At 31.4% G+C, this 19,715-nt stretch overlaps 2 non-coding genes across 2 annotated transcripts; one reads left to right on the forward strand and one right to left on the reverse strand.

The window, feature by feature from the left end:
• Positions 1 to 13,708: 13,708 nt before the first annotated feature.
• LOC123689317 lies at positions 13,709 to 13,827 on the reverse strand. Its single transcript, XR_006750320.1, has one exon. It is a non-coding gene; the product is annotated as a 5S ribosomal RNA (ribosomal RNA).
• A 2,348-nt stretch (positions 13,828 to 16,175) lies between these two features.
• Trnay-gua lies at positions 16,176 to 16,263 on the forward strand. The gene is given in 2 exon segments: positions 16,176 to 16,212; positions 16,228 to 16,263. It is a non-coding gene; the product is annotated as a tRNA-Tyr (tRNA).
• The last annotated feature ends 3,452 nt before the right edge of the window (positions 16,264 to 19,715 follow it).

Below are 19,715 nucleotides of genomic sequence, written 5' to 3' on the forward strand. Positions count from 1 at the left end.
TATTGATTGTTTGATGCTATCTAAGCGTAAATTGGTTAGAAAACTTGTAACTTTCTAACTAAATTTGTTACATAGTTTTAGTAAAATTATTCAGACATGCCTGCCTTAGTGATGTATAGAACTAAGTTTCATATTGTAAATTAGAAGCATCTACAAAATTTTTAGTTGACGTAGTTTTATCGATAATATTTTATACTGAAAATAGGTATAAACTAAACTAAGAATTGTAACCCAACCATCATAGATATATATTGTTTGATACCTAATCATATAACAAGAACTTAATCAAAAGTGAAGTTGTTACATTACTAAAAGAATGAAATGCTTAATAGGGCACATGAAGTTTCCTAATGTTAGCCTTTTTCAATTACCATCGTGATATATATGTATCGATGGGTAAATAACCACTTCACCCAGAATATCCGTACAATCGAATTATCACGCCATTTCACCCACATTATGTTACAGGCTTAACTCACTACATTATTCGGAATGGAAACAAATTAGATTACAGTTTCTTTGGTTCTAAAAACATGAGAATCCCATTGAAAATAGTTTTGTTGACAGCATGAATTTTTTTATTGTTTTCATTTTGATTGATACATAAGACAACTTTTTAAATGTATTAAAAGTAGTTGGTGCATACAGTGAAATAAAAGTACATAATATAATGATTTTATGTATAAGATGTGAAAAGCGTAAGTAAAATGATTTTTTAAATGAAAATATAATAAGGAAATACTAGAAGGGACGAAAATTACTGTAATTATTTCCTCCCAGATTGGAAGATAACCAATTATAGGGGCTGTGTCAAGCGAACACCTTTTTTGTAGGGAACGAATTTTTTAATTAATTGTGTTATGGTTTCTGTATATTTATTACCAAATAAAGATCAAAGGTCCATTCAATGAGATGAGATTGGTATGTAATTTGTGGAAATGTTGAAAAATTTGTCAATTCAAGGTACATTTGATTAAAATATTGGTCGTGTTTAAGATATGGAGGGAATTTTGTCAAAAGAAATCTTGTATCGTCAGATTCGAATTCGCTTGGTTAAGCCTTATAAAGCAAGGAGTAAACAACCTTAGGTTTATAAATAAAAAGGAAATAAAAAGGAGTTACGACAGAAGTCGTTACGACATCTGGTGGACTTAATTCGTATTTACGTAATGTTTTGCGGGGGTAATGAAATTGTCAGTGTTTTACAACCTCTGGCGGGTTCTGGACAGTGATTAATAACAACAAACTTAGTAGCTTCTGGCACCGGTTTGCAATTAGCTTTGTGACTTGTAGAGTTAAATTATTATTTATAACTTATATATCAATTTACAAAATGTATACATAATTGATGTTAGTTTGAATCATAACTTTTTATTACCTTAATTTAAATATTAAGATAATAAATTATTTACTACTCTTAACATACCTAATCGTAGTAAAAACTAATGTAAGCATGGTCCCTGTAGCAGTGTACCCTTACCAATTCGTCGCTGTATTGCGATACTTATTCGTATCATAGTATATATATATTTATATATATATGTACTATATATACTATGATACGAATAAGTATCGTAAGTGACTTTGAATTATTGATCTTTTCTCCACAACGTTTTTATTTCAAATTTTTTACATGCTTAAAGAGGTAGGTTTTTAATTTGTGTACATCGATATAAATTTCTAATACTAATAATTTTAATATTTCATAATATGTAGAATGTGTTGTGTATTTTTTTAACAAAAATTAACGACATAATTTTGCTTATTAATTAATATACAAATAGTAAAATTAAAAACTTTTAAATTAAAAGATACGCTTTACTCCAGGGATAGACAGTCACATAATTTTTATGTAAACTACCTTAATGCACTATAAACAATATAAATTTTGCTTATGACGTTCCTAATTAATTTAGTAATTAAGTAATTATCAGTCAGTGCCCTCTAATCAAATAATTTCATAAACTGCAACTATACAACCCTTTCTTCGCATTAAAACCTCCCTTGGGCGAGGAACAAAGGACAATGTTTTACTGTTATTGTTACAGTACAATTATGTTATCTACAAATGTTGAGGATATCTATGGTAAATTTCACATTACTTAATAAGTATAATTGGTGTCTTATAATAGATACGATTTTGTTAATTCTGTTAAGTAATGCATAAATTTAAACACGGCAACGACCACGTTATATTTCATTCTTTTTTGGTTTTGTTATCATTTTTTGGTAGAGGCATTTGTCACTTTAATTTTATTTATTAATGATGCCCTCAATAATATATGATTGCGTGCTATGTTTTTGTACGGAAAGTCAAACCATATTTATTATATTAGTATCACGTAATTCTTTTCGTATTGTGTGCCTTTTGCGTATTATTGAGTTAAATCAAGCATATATCGTATGTATGTATGTAGTAATACATACATACGATATATGCTTGTTTTAGCCCTTATGGGCTTAATAATAATAGAAATTGTGTATCAACGCTCACCGTTGTTCTTTTGTGGTCTTGTGCAATAGTTTTAAGCTAATATCTAATATCTAAAGGTTTAAAATAATTTATCCCAAATTGAAATGTATAGTTCTAAATGCTTCTATGGATCTAATTTTTATGGTTACCATTCTTTAAATTGAAAACGTGATCGTTAGTTTACGCACAAACGACGAAACCATAACTATTTTTCTACTTTTTATATGTCTTTACTTTCTGTTCCTTATTATGTAAACCATAACTTAGAACGTTATATTAACTTCCGTTTTAAGGATTTAACAATGGCTAGTTCTTTAAACTGTCATCTAGACCAAGCATGCGTTTAATTAACTTAATGGATTCGTCTCGCTTTGCATTGAACGATATGAAATTCGCACGAGTTTCAATTATACACACACTTCAACTGTCACTCTTGCTTGATGCAATGCAAGTAGTCGCTTTGTCGCACCAACCATAACAAATTTTGACGAGACTTTGAAAAAGTTTAAAACCAACCCGTTGAAGCCCGTGGGAACGATAATAAAATTTTATTAGACGTTTAATTGTTGATAACAGCGATTTGAATTTTAAACCGCAGATGCGAGGTTATTTTTTATCGCCAATACATCACAGAAAGCGTAAACGTCATTCCTTTCATCATTAGTCGTTAACTTGTCACTTTTCTATTGTAGACCGTGATTATGCAAATCACCTATTAACAAATCAACCGTTACAAATTAATGTTTACTGTCATTAACATATTTTTCAATGAAAACGCGTGTCATCAGCGCCAAACTCCCAACTAATGCGAGCGTCATTAACTTTTTTATTTTCATCACATTTTACGACATATCGATCAATAAACGTCTCTTATGCAAATTTCTTCAAATTATTATTTTAAATTAATTCATTAGGGTTGTCTGCAAGCGTTCGATCATAAATTGCTATTTTATGCCGACGTTTGACAAAAATTCTGACACCCGGCAGTCGAAGTAATATCTTCTACATGAATGCGTTCCTTGATGATTTTAAAAGCAATATTTTTAATGGTATGTCAAATTAATGTCGATGCCATTGTGCGTTTTATATTGACAAAACGTCGATAGGGTTTAGACCCTAAGATATATTTGGTGTTGTACTCTCGAACCCTTTAAAATTTCATGCTAAGTCTTTATGTTACAAATTGAATAAACTCAACAATGCAATGTAAAATTGACAATCGTTGTGTTTTGATATGACCATGGCAAGAATATTTTTATAACATTACTATTTACAAAATCAATATTAAATGATTTCAGGTTTTAATAATTAGGTAAAGGAAAACAGTTTTTCAACGAATTGAAGCTACTTATTTATTATAGATTATAAAAAATAAATTAATAATTATTTTACATAATATAATATATACATAGCTTCAATCCGTTGCAAAGTTTTTTCTTTAAATGTGTAAAAGTTATGTTAATAATAGAAAATCAGGTAAAGAGCTATTCAAAAATTAATGTCAACATATGTACGTTATGGCTTCATAACGCAATTAATTAAACGTATTACGTACAATTAAGTAAACAGAAGCAGATTAATACAGATACAAATACAATTCGTTCCAAAAACAAGACACCATATTCTCTTGATACATAGATAACAGATGAAATGAAAGAAAAATACTTCAAGAAATGTGTCTTTCTATTGTATTACGTTATAATAACAAATATAGCAGTGTTGCGCGTAATATTTGGTATTATTGACTATTTTCTTTATTGAATTTCTCTTTGAAATGTTACTATGATATTAATATTGAGATAAAGTATTTAAAATTTTGTTTAACTCCGTATTTTCTACATATTCACTTAATTAATTTTCAAGATATAGAGTGCGATTAAGTATGCGGGCACTTTATATAATCGAATGAAGATGGTAAATGTTAAGAAACGCGTCAATCAACTTTATTAAACTCAAATGGTTAAAACGTTAAATGGAGCAATCACTACATTTTTGTATTCAAAACAATTCTTTGCAGGTTTTGTTTGGATTTAAAATCAACAATGCTAGGAAAATAATTAAAACTTTTTTCTAAGTAATTTTGGTATTTTATTTATTTATTATAATGTTTCTTTCTAAGTTTCGGTCTTGATATAGATGTTTACCGGCGTAACAAAAGAAGAAATTGTTATAAAATTTACCAAATATTCTAACATAAAGATTATTTGTCAATTCGTGTGAAACCTATAATTTAAAGTACAGTATATGTTTTACTGGCATTGGTTAATCTTAATATATATATTTCTTGTGTGCCTGTGTATGTGACTGAACTCCTCCTAAACGACTGGACCAATTTTGATGAAATTTTTTGTGTGTGTTCGTGGAGATTCGAGAATGGTTTAGATTCACAATTAAATGTTTTTTTTTTTAATTAATTAGTAGTTGTTGATTTTGGAATGTTTTACATTGGATCCGACAGACGACGCTACCATCGCACTGTCAAATTTTAAATAATATTCGAATTTTAATTTTAGTCTGTCCCGACAGTTAGCGCTGCGATCAAATTAAAAAAAAGTTTTGTTATCATTGTGTTATTGTAGACCATGTGCTGGATCGTTAGATATTGTCATAACATTTGAATAATAATTTTCATCAAAATGGTCCAGAATGTTTTAGCTTATTAAAAAAAGTTTGAAATTTTCAAATTAAAGACGTATAGACAGGACAACGTCTGTCGGATCCGCTAGTCTTAATATATATATTTCTTGTGTGCGTGTGTATGTGACTGAACTCCTCCTAAACGACTGGACCGATTTAGACGAAATTTTTTGTGTGTGTTCAAGGAGATCTGGATTCACAATTTTGTCCGCTGGACAATGTTTTTTTAATTAATTTTCAATTTATTAGTTGTTGTTAATTTTGGAATGTTTTACATTGGATCCGACAGACGGCGCTACCATCGCAGTGTCAAATTTTAAATAATAATCGAATTTTAATTTTAGTCTGTCCCGAAATTTAAAAAAAGTTTTGTTATCATTGTGTTATATCGTGTGTGACTATGTGCTGGATCGTTAGATATTGTCATAACATTTGAATAATAATTTTCATCAAAATGGCTTATTAAAAATTGAGATTTTGAAATTAAAGACGTGTAGACAGGACAACGTCTGTCGGATCCGCTAGTGTATATGTAAAAATGCTTCTGCTTAAAGAATCTGAGCACCTCTTTAACGTCAGAATTTAATACACAATATAACGAAAAATTAAATATAACATATTGAAATAATATTTATGTGCTTTTGATGTTAAATATTCACACGAGAGAAATTCTAAAGGTCCAAAATCATGGTACTTGTGAAACAAAAAACCCATATCCTAAATCAAATCTCAAGTGCGAGGATGTGACAACGAAATTTGCATACAATTTCAAAAGCCAGCATTGACGAAGACGTATGAGGGCTAAGTCAAGTATGGTCCTTGAGTATGGAGAATCTTTGAATTATAAAAGTTTTATCGTTAGATGTTTTTGAGGTTCCATTAGCAGTTGATTTCTGTGTCTAATACAGTGATAACTTATAAAGAAGGTTTTTTAACTACACAACCTAGCCAAACCAGGAATACAAATTTTTAACACAATCGTAACACACAGTTACAAACCTATATACAAAGCAACCCAAAAAGCGCACTTTCTTCGCCCAATGCTTTTACTACTTCCGAGGCTCTTTCATTTTTAACCACTTCATTAAAAACATCATATTATCATTTCAAATATTTCAAAAATGACATTATATAATTTAGTAAAAATCTTAAACAATATCTTGATAACCTGTTCTATACTGATACAGAAATTATTCTTATTGTACGAAAATAGTTTAAATATAAATGTGTTATGCAGAAATAATTAAGTGAAATAATGTTTACATGTGAAAAGGAAGAGACTGGCTACAATACAGGGAATCCTAGAGTGCACTCTACTTTATCTAAATATTCCTGTATATTGTGTACACCAACAACATTTTTATATTTGATTTAATAAAAGGTTATATTTTTTTTGTTAGCACACAAAGCCTAAAAGATAAACAGCACAAAGTTTCTGGTTTCAGTTACAGGTGAAACAAATTTATGATGGGTTGGTATGATTTGAACCATAAGACGGAGAGGCAGTTTAAAAATATAAAAAAATGTACTTGCAATTGTATATAGTTCGACAATAATTTAGTTTTTCTATCAATTGAAAGAAAAAATTGAATAAATATGATCGCATTATTAAGGTAATCGTAACGTTAAAAGGCTATGACATTATTAGGAACATTTCTTAATTTTTATCTGAAATTTAACCTGTTTGCCACTATGAGTTGGAGAGGAAAACTTTTTACAATTTATTCTTAACAGTTTATGAAATTCTATAGAATCTTTAAAAAGTATTCCCATATATGTTTAAAATCAACAATATCAATGCCTCTGGTACCAATGTGAAGTGTCAAAGGGGTGTTGAGGCGTCAAAAGCAATGTGAATTCGGGTACAAAGGGTTTGCCTTTTCAATCCAACCCGGATTTCAAGTGCGGTTAGTTTTGAAAGGAATTGAATTGTTTTGACATAGGCGAGAAATGTAATAAATAATCGAATGTAGAAAAATAGCTAACGGCTATCTCAATCCATGTTTCACCATCAGAGATAGATATATTAATCCAAATATTGATAAAAGTCTGCCAATAGCCATCTGTCGATACAAGCTATCCATGGCAAGTCGGATCGGTGTATGGATAGACCTTTGTATGAAAATGATAGTTCAACGGTGCCAATCTCTTAAGATTTTAACTTACACCAGTTTTTAAAATAATTAAAAAGCTATTTCTTAGGTTTTGAACATTGACATGTATATTTTAATATTATTTGTACGGTTTTATTTGCTTTATTTGGTTTATATTGATTATCAATCAACGAACGGATTGCATTCTATCCGTCGCCAAAAAAATTATTTTATTTATTTATTCCACTACTGGATTATCTTCGTGGGGTTTGGTTATTGGGATGCAGATATACTGCCACTGTCTGATATCAGACAACCTCACCATAAAAATAGCAAAATACATGCAAAACAAAGTCGTATTAGGTACTAACTCAAGATCGGCTGGACTGACATTAGTTATCTATTTTATATTAGATTCTTCCCTACATAAAAAGATGTTGTTTATCAAAAAGTGCCTTAACACATATCGCGAATTATAAGCGCTAGTGAGAAGAGGCCTAGTGTAAAGCAGACATTTTACTTTTGCAATTGCATGAAATAAAACATTTCTGTATTTGCAAAAAAAGTTGTATTACTGTTAATTAAACACCGTTAAAAACCGTTAATTTAAGTTACTAATTTCAGTTTTTCTTAACACGATAATATTAGACTATTAGACGGAACGAATTTCGCCGGGTCAGCTAGTTATTAATATAAGAAAATTATTTTATATGTACACTTAACAGCAAATAATTCTAAAAAGTTTTCAAATTATAATTCACAATTGCTTCTTCATTTATTTTCACATAATTAACTTGCCAATTAGCACAAGTCAAGGGTTGGTAGGGTTAGACATAATCTCCGATGTCTTCCGAATAATTATTTTGATAGGGCTTATGTCCCGCAGGAGGCCATGGGCTGAGCGTGTGTTTTAATTAGTTTCGGATTAGTACGCTGATTAATTGAGGATTTAGTTGGTTATAATTACTATAAGCTATACCTTAAAGCGAATCGCGATGAGTCTAGGTTGAAAATGTTAAGAGCGTAACTTACTAAGAAACAGTAGGTACGTATTTTATATACTATATACGTATTGTACTGTCATCTCAATTCTCCTAAGTCTCTCCGTTTCCATGTCTGGACAATTTAAATACAACTGCAATACTGGAAGTTCTTTGTGAAATATAAAAGGAAAGTAAGAAAAAAGAAAGAAAGAAAGTCAACAGTAAAAAACAGTGTAAATATAGGCAATATTTTAAGCTAGCTCTGTTATTACATAAACTACAAGGTAAACACATTAATTTAAAACTTCTTGCTAAATGTCACAGCTAGTTCATATTTATCCAAATGCGAAGTTGGAAGTAAAACAGATTCCATGTCGCATAAACTGGCGAGATGTATGAAGTTTGTTCTGTAAATATTCCTAAGAGACGAGTCTAGCTAAGAACTAGACGTTACAATCCACTACTATACTTTCTAGAAAAAAAAAACTATTACAGTAGTATAGTTAACAGTAAATTCTGAAATTGATATACCAAGCAACTTGATACAAACCGAAGGAAGAGGTTCTTAATTGCACGTGTGATTGTTTGAAAATAAATTATTAATGTATTTGAAAAAGTCAGCTTAGTTCGAAAACCTTTTTGTGTAACAGTGATATAATACTGCTCCCCGTAAGTTTATTATTTGTACACAATATTTACGTACTTAATAATTTTAATTGAATGGAATATAAGTATGAGTTAAGTTTACCCATTATTTGCTAATGTCTATAACATATATTTAAATATTTTTTTATAGAACAGGGGGCAAACGGGCAGGAGGCTCACCTGATGTTAAGTGATACCGCCGCCCATGAACACTCAATGCCAGAGGGCTCGCATATGTTAGCATTGTCGTATCGTTAAACTGATACGATAAATATTATTCATATTATCTTGTTCAAAGTTACTTTTCTCGCGCTCCTCAAAAGAACAAGAAACAAAAATGCTTACGTTTTCAGACGTTTGACGATGTTGAATGACAGTAGTAAGGGCCACCATTACCATGTGTCCTTAGGGAACAAAACGTTTGTCTTTTTAGCACATTTGTTTAAGTTGTATTTCTTAGTCAGCATTTTCTTTGCGCAAAAATACTGTATCTCAGTATTACTTCGCGGAAGCATACATTAGGTACGATATAAGTTATTGCATGTGGAATAATATTTTGAGTGTGGTTCGTGAATACATGTGAGTTCAAAATTCAAAATTAACTTTTGAAATTCGAGCTATTTTTTATTTACAATCTTTGTCTTATAATTAACAATCGAGGTTTTATCATCTATTAAAATGTATGACTCATTTTGCCATAGAGAAGTCTAACACATAACTGTCCGGATTCAGGCGCGATTGCCGATAATTCGGCTTATTCGAACTTCTTTCTTACTTACCTTGCTACGATATAGTCACAGACACAAAATTTGTAATAGCTACTGGCCTCTACTGTATTTCAACATCTTTTTCAGAATTGGCATCAATTTTGGGTCTAAGCCATGCCGTTTTTTTTCGTACAAGCGAGTGTTAAATGTGCACTATGGTGCAAAACAGATATTTGAACCTGTTTCCTATATTCATGGGACTTCAAACAATAAGTTATAGATTACAGATAATATTTAGTAGACTTAATGCGATAACCTATACATACTTGTGTACATAGGATATATCAATAACATTATTCTCCTATACTTTTACAATCATCATTAACAGTAGTCGCGATTAATGTAGGGTGACCATGATTCGGACCATTCAATCAACACGGGGACATAATCATAAACCGGACTATAAATACTCGGCGGCGATCGTCTGTCCCGACATTTATTGCGAGATATGAACGTGTGGTTGAAATCGCTTAGGGTGGATGTAATTGGAGATGAGTTTGTGTTTTACATACATGTACATAGGAAGAGTTATGTAATTGGTTTTTTACTGTAGAATTTGATTTTATTTTAGCATAATTATTTTAAAAAGTTGATAACTAATTATCTCGTCCATTCTGAATCATACTGTCTTGTCGTACGTATTACTTTGTCGTTTAATTACTTAATTGTCAATTATTTAATTCTTGTTATATTACGTAAATGATTCAAATATGTATAATAAAAACTAGAGAATGTTTGCAGCATTTATTTGTTTTAAATGTTTTTGTATGTGTTTATTATGAATTTATGTTTAGATCTCTATTTAGCCATAGTAAATAACACTTAGCTTTTACAAAACTTTTAATTTATTTAACACCGGGCCAAAACAATTTTGGAAGCTTTGGTATGGTAAATGTATAAAGGTATAAAGTATGCTTTTCATATTACGATGGATGGATATAATATATATTTATCATTAAAACTATGTTTATTATCAAAAAACTTATTGTTGCGTAAATTATGTCTATCGATAAACTCTTAAAATGAACAGTGCAGACGTCCAATAAACGTCACTAGGATAATGACGTCACGCTCCTGGCACTTCCGAATTTTTACGAATGCGCGACGCATGGCTCGTAAAAAGTTTACGATCTGAGGGAACCTGGGTTTATTAATCCTTGCTATTTATTATAAATGGTAACCCTATTGTAATGTTTGTTAATAGATTTACTGATATCAGGAGTTCCGTCATTTATTTTATTAAACTGTGACAGTTCATTTCATAAACTGTATATTGAAAGCTACTGTAGCGACATTTATAATGTACATCTACAACCACTGCGATGACATCGTATCCTAAAACGCCCTAACAAAGTTATCCGGGCTAAATATAGATAAATCATCTTGATTTTAGCCTCGTGAGCCTTCGGCGCAGTCAGTGGTTAGACTAATCGAGGAACCTGCCTTTACATTGGAGGAACTGGCTGAGCTAAGCTCGACAAAACAAAACAAAAATTGGAGGAACTATTTACTAAATACTACGTATAACGCCAGATCTGAGACTTACTTTACGATATGTATCAGGCATAATATGATGATTACTTATAAAGACTGATTAATTAGATCTATGAAATCTAAGGTCAGGACTTATATAGATTTGTTATTGTCACTTAGCGCTACTGGTGTTTATGATTTGGATTGAATCGTTAAAATACTATTTATAGATTTTGATCATTGTAAAACTGATAAATACAACTTGCCTTATAAACTAATAAAGCAATCACGGCACGTCACTAATGTAGTTTGTACAGATTTTTAAATCAAGGCATAACTTATTATTATTATTAATAATAAGTTATGCCTATTAAAAATAAGTAAACTTATAAGTGACATGTTACACATAGCTTTTGTGGCCCTAGATTTGCTGGTAAAACAATTACTGCTTGCGTATAGATTTCGATCACTGTAAAACTGATTAATACAATTGCCTAAAAGAAATAAAGCAATCACGGTAATGTGTCAGACAGTTAGTACATATTTTTACAAAATCAGACATGACTTATTATTATGAATTCAAACTAAGTAAACTTATAAATATAATCTCATCATCATCTCGACTAAGTGTTCCCTAAAGTGGAGTGGAGAATGCGTGGTCAAAACCACGTGATAAATATTCATAGGTTGCCCTTAATTACTGGCTATCAATTGCAAGATGGAAAAAATTCACTCAATTTAACCGGACCAATGAGTTTTAGGAATTTTTGTTTAAAAATCTGTGGAGTAGCACATTAATTTTTTTACAAGCAAACTTATAAAAGATTATTATGCCCTTAATTATATTGTTATCAGCGTCAAGCGAATTTTTTTTGTATGAATAGTTAATTTAATTGAAGCTATGCTAATAAAGCTAATGTTTAAATATTTTTAAAGAAATAAAAATTGGGTTACTTTTAATTATAATCTTATATTTTATTATTTTTTAGCTTAGTTATATTACCTAGACATTATATCTACAGATTTAATTTGTACACAATTAAAAAAAGCCTTTCACTAAAAAATATTCATAACACTGTCAATCCCAAACATTTATTATTTAAAATTGAGGCTCCATTCCATCACAATTCGTCAATGAAAGGGTGCGCAGTCAAATACTCTTTTGTCCTACACAAATGACCCCAAATAATCATCATCTATTCACTGGACGCTCCAGTTTCCCATAGAAGATACGGGCATTTTGATTTGCGACCGGATTTGAATACGATCATAGTCTGAATTACACTTAATTAAGCAAGGAATCGCCGGACGCTATTCGGGCAATGGCTATTTACTAATTTTAGAAGAGAAATTAAAGGGGGTTTGAGATTCTCATACAGATTGTTAATGTTAATAATTATAATTATATTTTATAATTAAAGGCACGTTTATCCTTTTGACCATATCACGGAATAGATAAATAAAGATTTGGTAGAATTATCTAATATCGCGGTCATTACTAATTGAAATTGATATTTCTTTTTTGTTAAAAATCTAGTTAGTACTCGGCAGTAGTTCGTACCTTACCTGATGACTAATTTATCGTATCTACTATCTATAAATCGTGAGGTCAAACGATGTATGGGCATCACAAGAACGGCGATGGATAAGATGCAAAAATCATGGAGAAACAGGAATATAACAAAAGCCATGAAGACCAGGTTCGTGAAGACACTTATATTTCCCATATTTCTGTAGGCAGCTGAAACCTTGCGAGATGTGGAAAGTCAGAAAATAGATGCTCCGGAAATGTGCTGCTGTAGGAGAATGCTTGGGGTTTCGTGGACCAAGTTTCGTAGCTAAACGCCTCGATACTTCAAGAAAACCAAATACCGAGTGGTTTGTCATCCATCATTCATGTTTTCTACCATGTTAAGTTTTTTCATCATTAGACTAGATGGCTAGATACACGTATGCTGTACTAAAGATAGACAAATAATATGTTTTCAAAGTTACGTACATTAATAATATTATATGGGGACTAGAGACGCATTAAAATAAATATGTACTCCAAATTATTAGATTCTCTCTAATAAATTAACTATTATTGGTTATTACGCCTCAGAATCTTCATTCAATACATATATTTCAAAACGTTTACATATACGTGACAAATAATTACATAACGCATAACGGTTGACGAACTGAACTGAAGTTTTTGTTTGCGGAATTAAATTAATGAGTAATAAAGGAAAAATGCAATAGACACAATAAAAAATAGAGCACGTGTTAGATGAGTCACAGGTCACCCTTCCTGTCTTCGGTCTGTTGACCATAAATGCACCTGGTACAGTCAAACACGTTTTTTCTTAAACGCGTGGCATTTATTATTTTATTTAAAAAATATGATACTCACTTAAAACGAACTAAGTAATTTATTTGTGCATTTTTTTCATGTGCCAAATTATTCTAATACTATTTATAATTCAGTAAACCAATGGCACGCGTAAAATAATCCAGGTGCAATGAGAAAAAGTTTAACTGTCTTCTACTCGTGCGTAACCAGTGCAAATACATCGCAGGTCAACCGTTACAGTAAGCAATATGGTGTATCTGACATTTACAGAAAACACCTTTGAAATGAAAAAAAAAACAAAATGCCAACATCACGCGGTGTTCCCAGGCGGTCACCCATCCAAGTACTGACCGCGCCCGACGTTGCTTAACTTCGGTGATCGGACGAGAACCGGTGTATTCAACGTGGTATGGACGTTGGCGATAAATTTATCAAAACACATATTCAGATTTTATTTGGTGTATGAGAACACTAAAGTAGTTTTTCCTAATAATTATTATAAATATTAAATATAAGTTGATCTCTGATTGACTCCAAGTTAGGGGTAGGACTTCGGAAGGGTCACCATTTGGTTTGAATGCATAAATTTCCTAGCATTATTACGTACGATTAATTAGGTTTTTAATTAATTTTGCTAATGTCATTAACTGACAAAACCTAGGTGTACTGGAGCATACCTAGGTAACATTACTGGTCCCTGCACATCTGTCGTCTGACCTTTAAGTGACCACACCTTGAGGGTGTTGCCCGTATGTGGGCAAAAAATAATCAGAGTAATACTAGTAACGTCGCTAACTGTATAGCGTAGTATAGGTTAAACAATCAGATGATTTTCAAAAATCCTCGATTTTATATATCTTAAAATCACTCACTGTGCCTAAAATGTGTAAGGTTCATATCTAGAGAAATAGTGTTATTATTTCGATCGCTTTTTATATTATGATTGTACCAGTCTTAGTGGATTATTTACGACATTTATTTCTGGATTTTTAAAGGAACCATGGCTCTTATGGTGTAGGAAAAGATCGGCTGATCACATGTTGCTCAATTATTAAAAAAAAAACAGAAATCAAGGCCTATTTCTGTCTTTGTTATTTTGAACAGTAGAAAGTATCTGGAATTAGTCTATACTAGTTAACAGTAAATGCAAAACAGCAGATGTGCATAGTTAATAACTCCGTGACTCGCGATTTATGCGGGGTCCGCTATTGCATAGTTTTACTATGAAACATTGCCAATTATGAAGCCGTATTTATTAGTAGTACACTATCATTAATTCTAATTCAACGTTGACGTGTAGCGAAATTAATCTTTCTAAAAGATTAAAATAAATTCTACATTAAACTTAGAAATTAAATAAACATCCAAATTCTTATATGAATCTTTTGTGATTATAATTTCCATCGCGACTTATATTATGTACATTAAACAGTTTATACAATATATACTTGCTGTTGAAGCTCTGGATAACCTCTAAAACGGGATGAGGTAACAAAAGTACGAAATAAGTGGACAAACCTCTTTTCATTGCAATTTTTTTTCACATAATCGAATATCCCATTTTTAAACATATTAAACAACAAATCGTAATATAATCAAAACCCCAAATTCCATCAAGATTCGCCGAACAATCAGCAGTTCCACAGATTATCCGCTCGGCTGCGATCCTAAATTAAATCCAGGATTGTGACAAACGCGATCTGTCATCCGAACCCCTCATTTGCATGAGAAAAACTGTTGAAGAACAACTATTTATCAAACGGCGAGAGGACTTCCGGCGTCCATGACAGGCGCGACGCATTTCCGCTTTGTCTCTCTAAATGCTAGATTGGGCCTACTGGTTTAGAGAATAATAATAATTCTACCATAAAAACCATACCATGTTGCGGCTTCGCACTTAGGCTTCTAATATCAATACCATACCAATATCATACCAATCTTACAAGTCGGTCCAGTATTTTTAAATTTATACAAAAAATAAGTTTTTCCTCTTAATAATATTAGTATGGTATACACATTTTTTTAAATATTGCTGTTATGTTATGGTCATGTGAGCTGGTGGGCTATTCTAATAAGACCTGAACTGTCTAGGTAGTAGGAAGTACCAAGAGTATCTTACTACTATGATCTGATATTATGACGAGTGGGTTCCAGTTGGAATACTTACTATCCTTCTTTTCAGTATAATTAGTTCTAGTATTAATTCCATTAATATTCAAATATCAAAGTCTGCTATTTTAAAATTCCAATTTAATTCAATATATTATCAACCAAATACGCAAATAATCCCGAATATGAAAGAAATCGATAAAATAGATAACTACGACTCATCTAGTCTACTAAATCCTTGAAACTGATTCCCGTGATTGTGAGGGTGATCTTTCAGATAATTTAGTGGTTCACTCGAAATGAAATATTTCAGTCCCGTCTTCTCATTATCCTGATAGACGCCATTTTGTTTACCTGATAACCTTAATCGCTACAGACAGATTTCCTAGGTAATTTACTTGATTGACATATTATTTGGGTTAAAAATGAAATCTACTAAGCCCATTTAATAAAGTTACACGGAGAGTAAATACAAACTTAGTTTTTATTCTACTTATTATTATTCGTAATATTTATGTAACCAAACTTGATTACATATGTGATACGGTACAGGCATAAGTGTGCGACATAACAAATAATCTGTAATCGCATTATGTAAAGAATTTCGTAATCATAATTATGTTTTGGAACTTCATTGTTAATTTGGACCATTTAACTGTACCTTCGATAGCTCAGTTGGTAGAGCGGTGGACTGTAGAGGTATTCAGCTGTCATCCATAGGTCGCTGGTTCAAATCCGGCTCGAAGGAAACTTTTTATATTTTAGAAAAGCATTTTACTTCTTGTTTATTATGTTTTAAACAAAACAAGATCTACAAAAGGAAGTTAAACGCTAGTAGCAAACTCAGATAATTGTCCTTCATTATTTATTTCACCCGAATCTAATATTGCTCAAAGAAAAATCTACACTTTGAATGATATGGGTGGATAATATTTTTGGAAGAAATATAATAAACCGTTAATTTAAAAATTTGGCACCAGATAATTTTTTGGACCAGAAAATGTAATAAAGTAAAATTCAATTTGTATTCGGATACAATTGAGGGCCCTTGAGCACTGAATCAATTACAAGATGTCTTTTGTGTGGTAGACAACAGGTAAAAAGTACAATATTTTTTAGTTTTTAGCCGTTTACAAGAAACGATTAAATAATACATTTGCTGATTCTTTAATTTTATTTAGCTTACATAAAAACTTTATGTATAAAAAGAAAAATAATGCCATGACCGCCTACTTTAATGAAATATTATCTACATATAGGTCTAGTGTATGTATCAGTGTATGTGTGGGTGTTTGAGATAGTATATTGTATATCTTTTAATAAGTCGATAAGTCAATTCTGTGTATCTTGCTGTTACGTTCAAAACTTACATTACTTATTAAACAAGCAACTTCAATGACATCAATCCAAAATAAAGTAGGGCTTCACTGGAATTAAAAGCTTGTCCTTGCCACAGTGAATACTGACCATGCCGTCCCTGGAACCAGTTCTAAAACTTTGATATGTACTTAATATGATAATTATTGGCGTTAGTATATACAATATTCTTATTAATTGTAATACACTTTCATTACGATATCGTAATCGTACACCCAAAATAGTCTTCTAGTGGGTGAACAAGACCAATTATACGCAAATAAAGTTAACCCTTCAGCGCTGTGGAACTTTTTAATTGACGCTAAATCGAAAAGGGATCACAAAAACGACTTAGCCCATTGTTGCTCTGAAATGTCATTAATCTATGTGGGTGGTGTATCTTTGCCAGCAACTTTACGAGATTTTATTTGTACAAAACTGACAAATAAATTGTGGCGAGCGTTTTTAAAGATTGATAAAGATTATTTAATAAGTCTGCGAGGTATGTTGCCTAATATTATTTAATAAGCGACGTGTATTGCCTGTTGCGGTAATACGCATCTTCGGTGTTTTCTTCTAATTGGGTTATCTCCTTTCGAACGTTGGCGATCGTCATGGCTAGTTTAATTTTGTAAGCCGCGCTTCTAAACAATAATTTGGTGCATTTACTAAACCATTCCACATTCGGTGTACTAATTATTAAAAGCCGGCAATGCACTGGCGAGTTCTAGCATTGTGACCATGCGTATGATATAAAATAATATCATCTGATTTTTCAAATTTATAGAAAAATATTTTTACGATACACTTCCAAAAAACCAATATCACGCGGTGTTCCCAGCTGGACAACCATCCAAGTACTGACCACGCCCGACGGTCCTTAACTTCGGGGATAGAATCAGTGTATTCAACCGGGTATGTACGTTAGCGATATAGTGAATTAATAATGCCAAAAATATTTGAGAAATCATTTTACTAATAAAAATATTAGAGACCTATCCTCTTTTGACTAACTGAAGCGAATATCGTAATTAATGGCTTAACCCTTTGTGATATCAAATCAGTGTCAAATCTCGAGGGTTCTCAAAGATATTTTATATACAATTTAATGTTATTTATAAATATATTTACAGTTCCAGATCTTGGGAGGAGCACCGATGAATATTACACCAAGTCATGCCATAAGGGTTTGATTTCAAATATTGTTTTGGTATAGAAAAGATCTACAAAAAATATGACGCAACGTCTCTAATCGCACGTTTATATTGTATCATGAAACTTAAAGGGTCATTGTCTCATCTCCTCTCTTTTTCCTTTTTAGGTAAGTGATTTAGGATAACCGTCATAAATTTGTGCTTCTTCTTCTACATAAACACCTCTTATCCATATCCTATCCTGCACAATCCTGACTTTTGCAATTGATGCATTTTTCTTGTTATTTTTTATTGTATTTTGATCATGATGCAATAAACTTAAGATTATCTTTTAGTCCTTTTTTATTTAATTAAATATTTTATATTTAATACAAGTTTTCATTAGGGTTGCCTGGAAGAGATCGCTCAACGGCGCTATTCGTTGCATCTGTAATAGTTTATATTTTGCTTTTATTTGTAATACAAAAAAACCAAAAAAATATTTTTCTTGTTGAGGTGTCGGCTTTAGTTTGTAGAACATACTTCTCGTGTACGTTTAGAATTTTATTACGAAAGTGCTTCAATTCAACGCTGCTCAGTTAAAATCTATATCCTTATCTACAATCGTCAATCACAAACTAATACCACAATTTAACATATGACTTAACTTTGAATACCCTAACCCTATGACATTGATTCATCTTAACCCGTCAACTGGTGATGGATCAAGTTATTAATACCGGGAGCGTGCCGAATCTGCCCACTAACCCTTTCTATGCATACTTAATTATTCTGCGACCATTTTTGGGCTGAGATTTTCCTTAAATGTGAGCGTAATTAATTGTTTTGTTTCGCTGATGATGCTGCGTTCTAAATTATTTTTTGTAAAAGTTAGTAAAATCTATGTTTCTATTATGGAGGAGTTGCTTTTCTTCTGACCTTTCTCGACCAGCATCACTGGCCGGCCCAAAGGCCCCAATGATTAAGATCTATATATCTTTAGCAACACCTAAAGATACAACTTCCCGTTAGATCTTCCGTTAGCACTGTTTAGGGTATGACGTCATCATAACTATGAACGTTAATATTTACCGTTACAGTTACATAAAGAAATTAATTTAAATTGCTCTTACTACCAGTTCCCAAATCAATGGAGCAGGACAGGCATGTAGAACTAGCGTTAAACTCTTTGATACATTAGTATTTGTTCTTCAATTCAAAGTTCTTTGTTTGTTTAATTATCTGAAGCTATACTGAGTATCCAATAGTCAGCAACATGAAACATCATCGGTGACTATTATTAGATTGAGTAAAATTAATAGCTCCTGTTGTAATATTCTTAGCAATACAGGAGCTAGATGTAACTACATATATTATTAAAAATAATTGTGACCCATTTCATGGCTTTTACAAGTATTAAAAAAGAATTAAAATATTCGCACGCAATAGTGACCACCTCTTTCTGATTCATAATTGCCCGCATAGCTAATAATTTCGAGATCAGATACCTCTTGGTATTCCAATTTTGTACAGACATACACAAAAGCGCATAACAATATTTACGTTTATAGTATCTAATAATTAATACTTTTATTATAATATTTGTTTCTGGTTTGCAAAAAAAATGTAAATTGGAGAGTTTTTAGATTTTGGACACATTTATAGACCATCTTTTATCAACAATGTCCATTTATGATGCATAAGAGAAAGA

The sequence above is a fragment of the Pieris rapae genome, chromosome 6 (genome assembly GCF_905147795.1).
Source record: "Pieris rapae chromosome 6, ilPieRapa1.1, whole genome shotgun sequence".
NCBI classification, from domain to species: domain Eukaryota; kingdom Metazoa; phylum Arthropoda; class Insecta; order Lepidoptera; family Pieridae; genus Pieris; species Pieris rapae.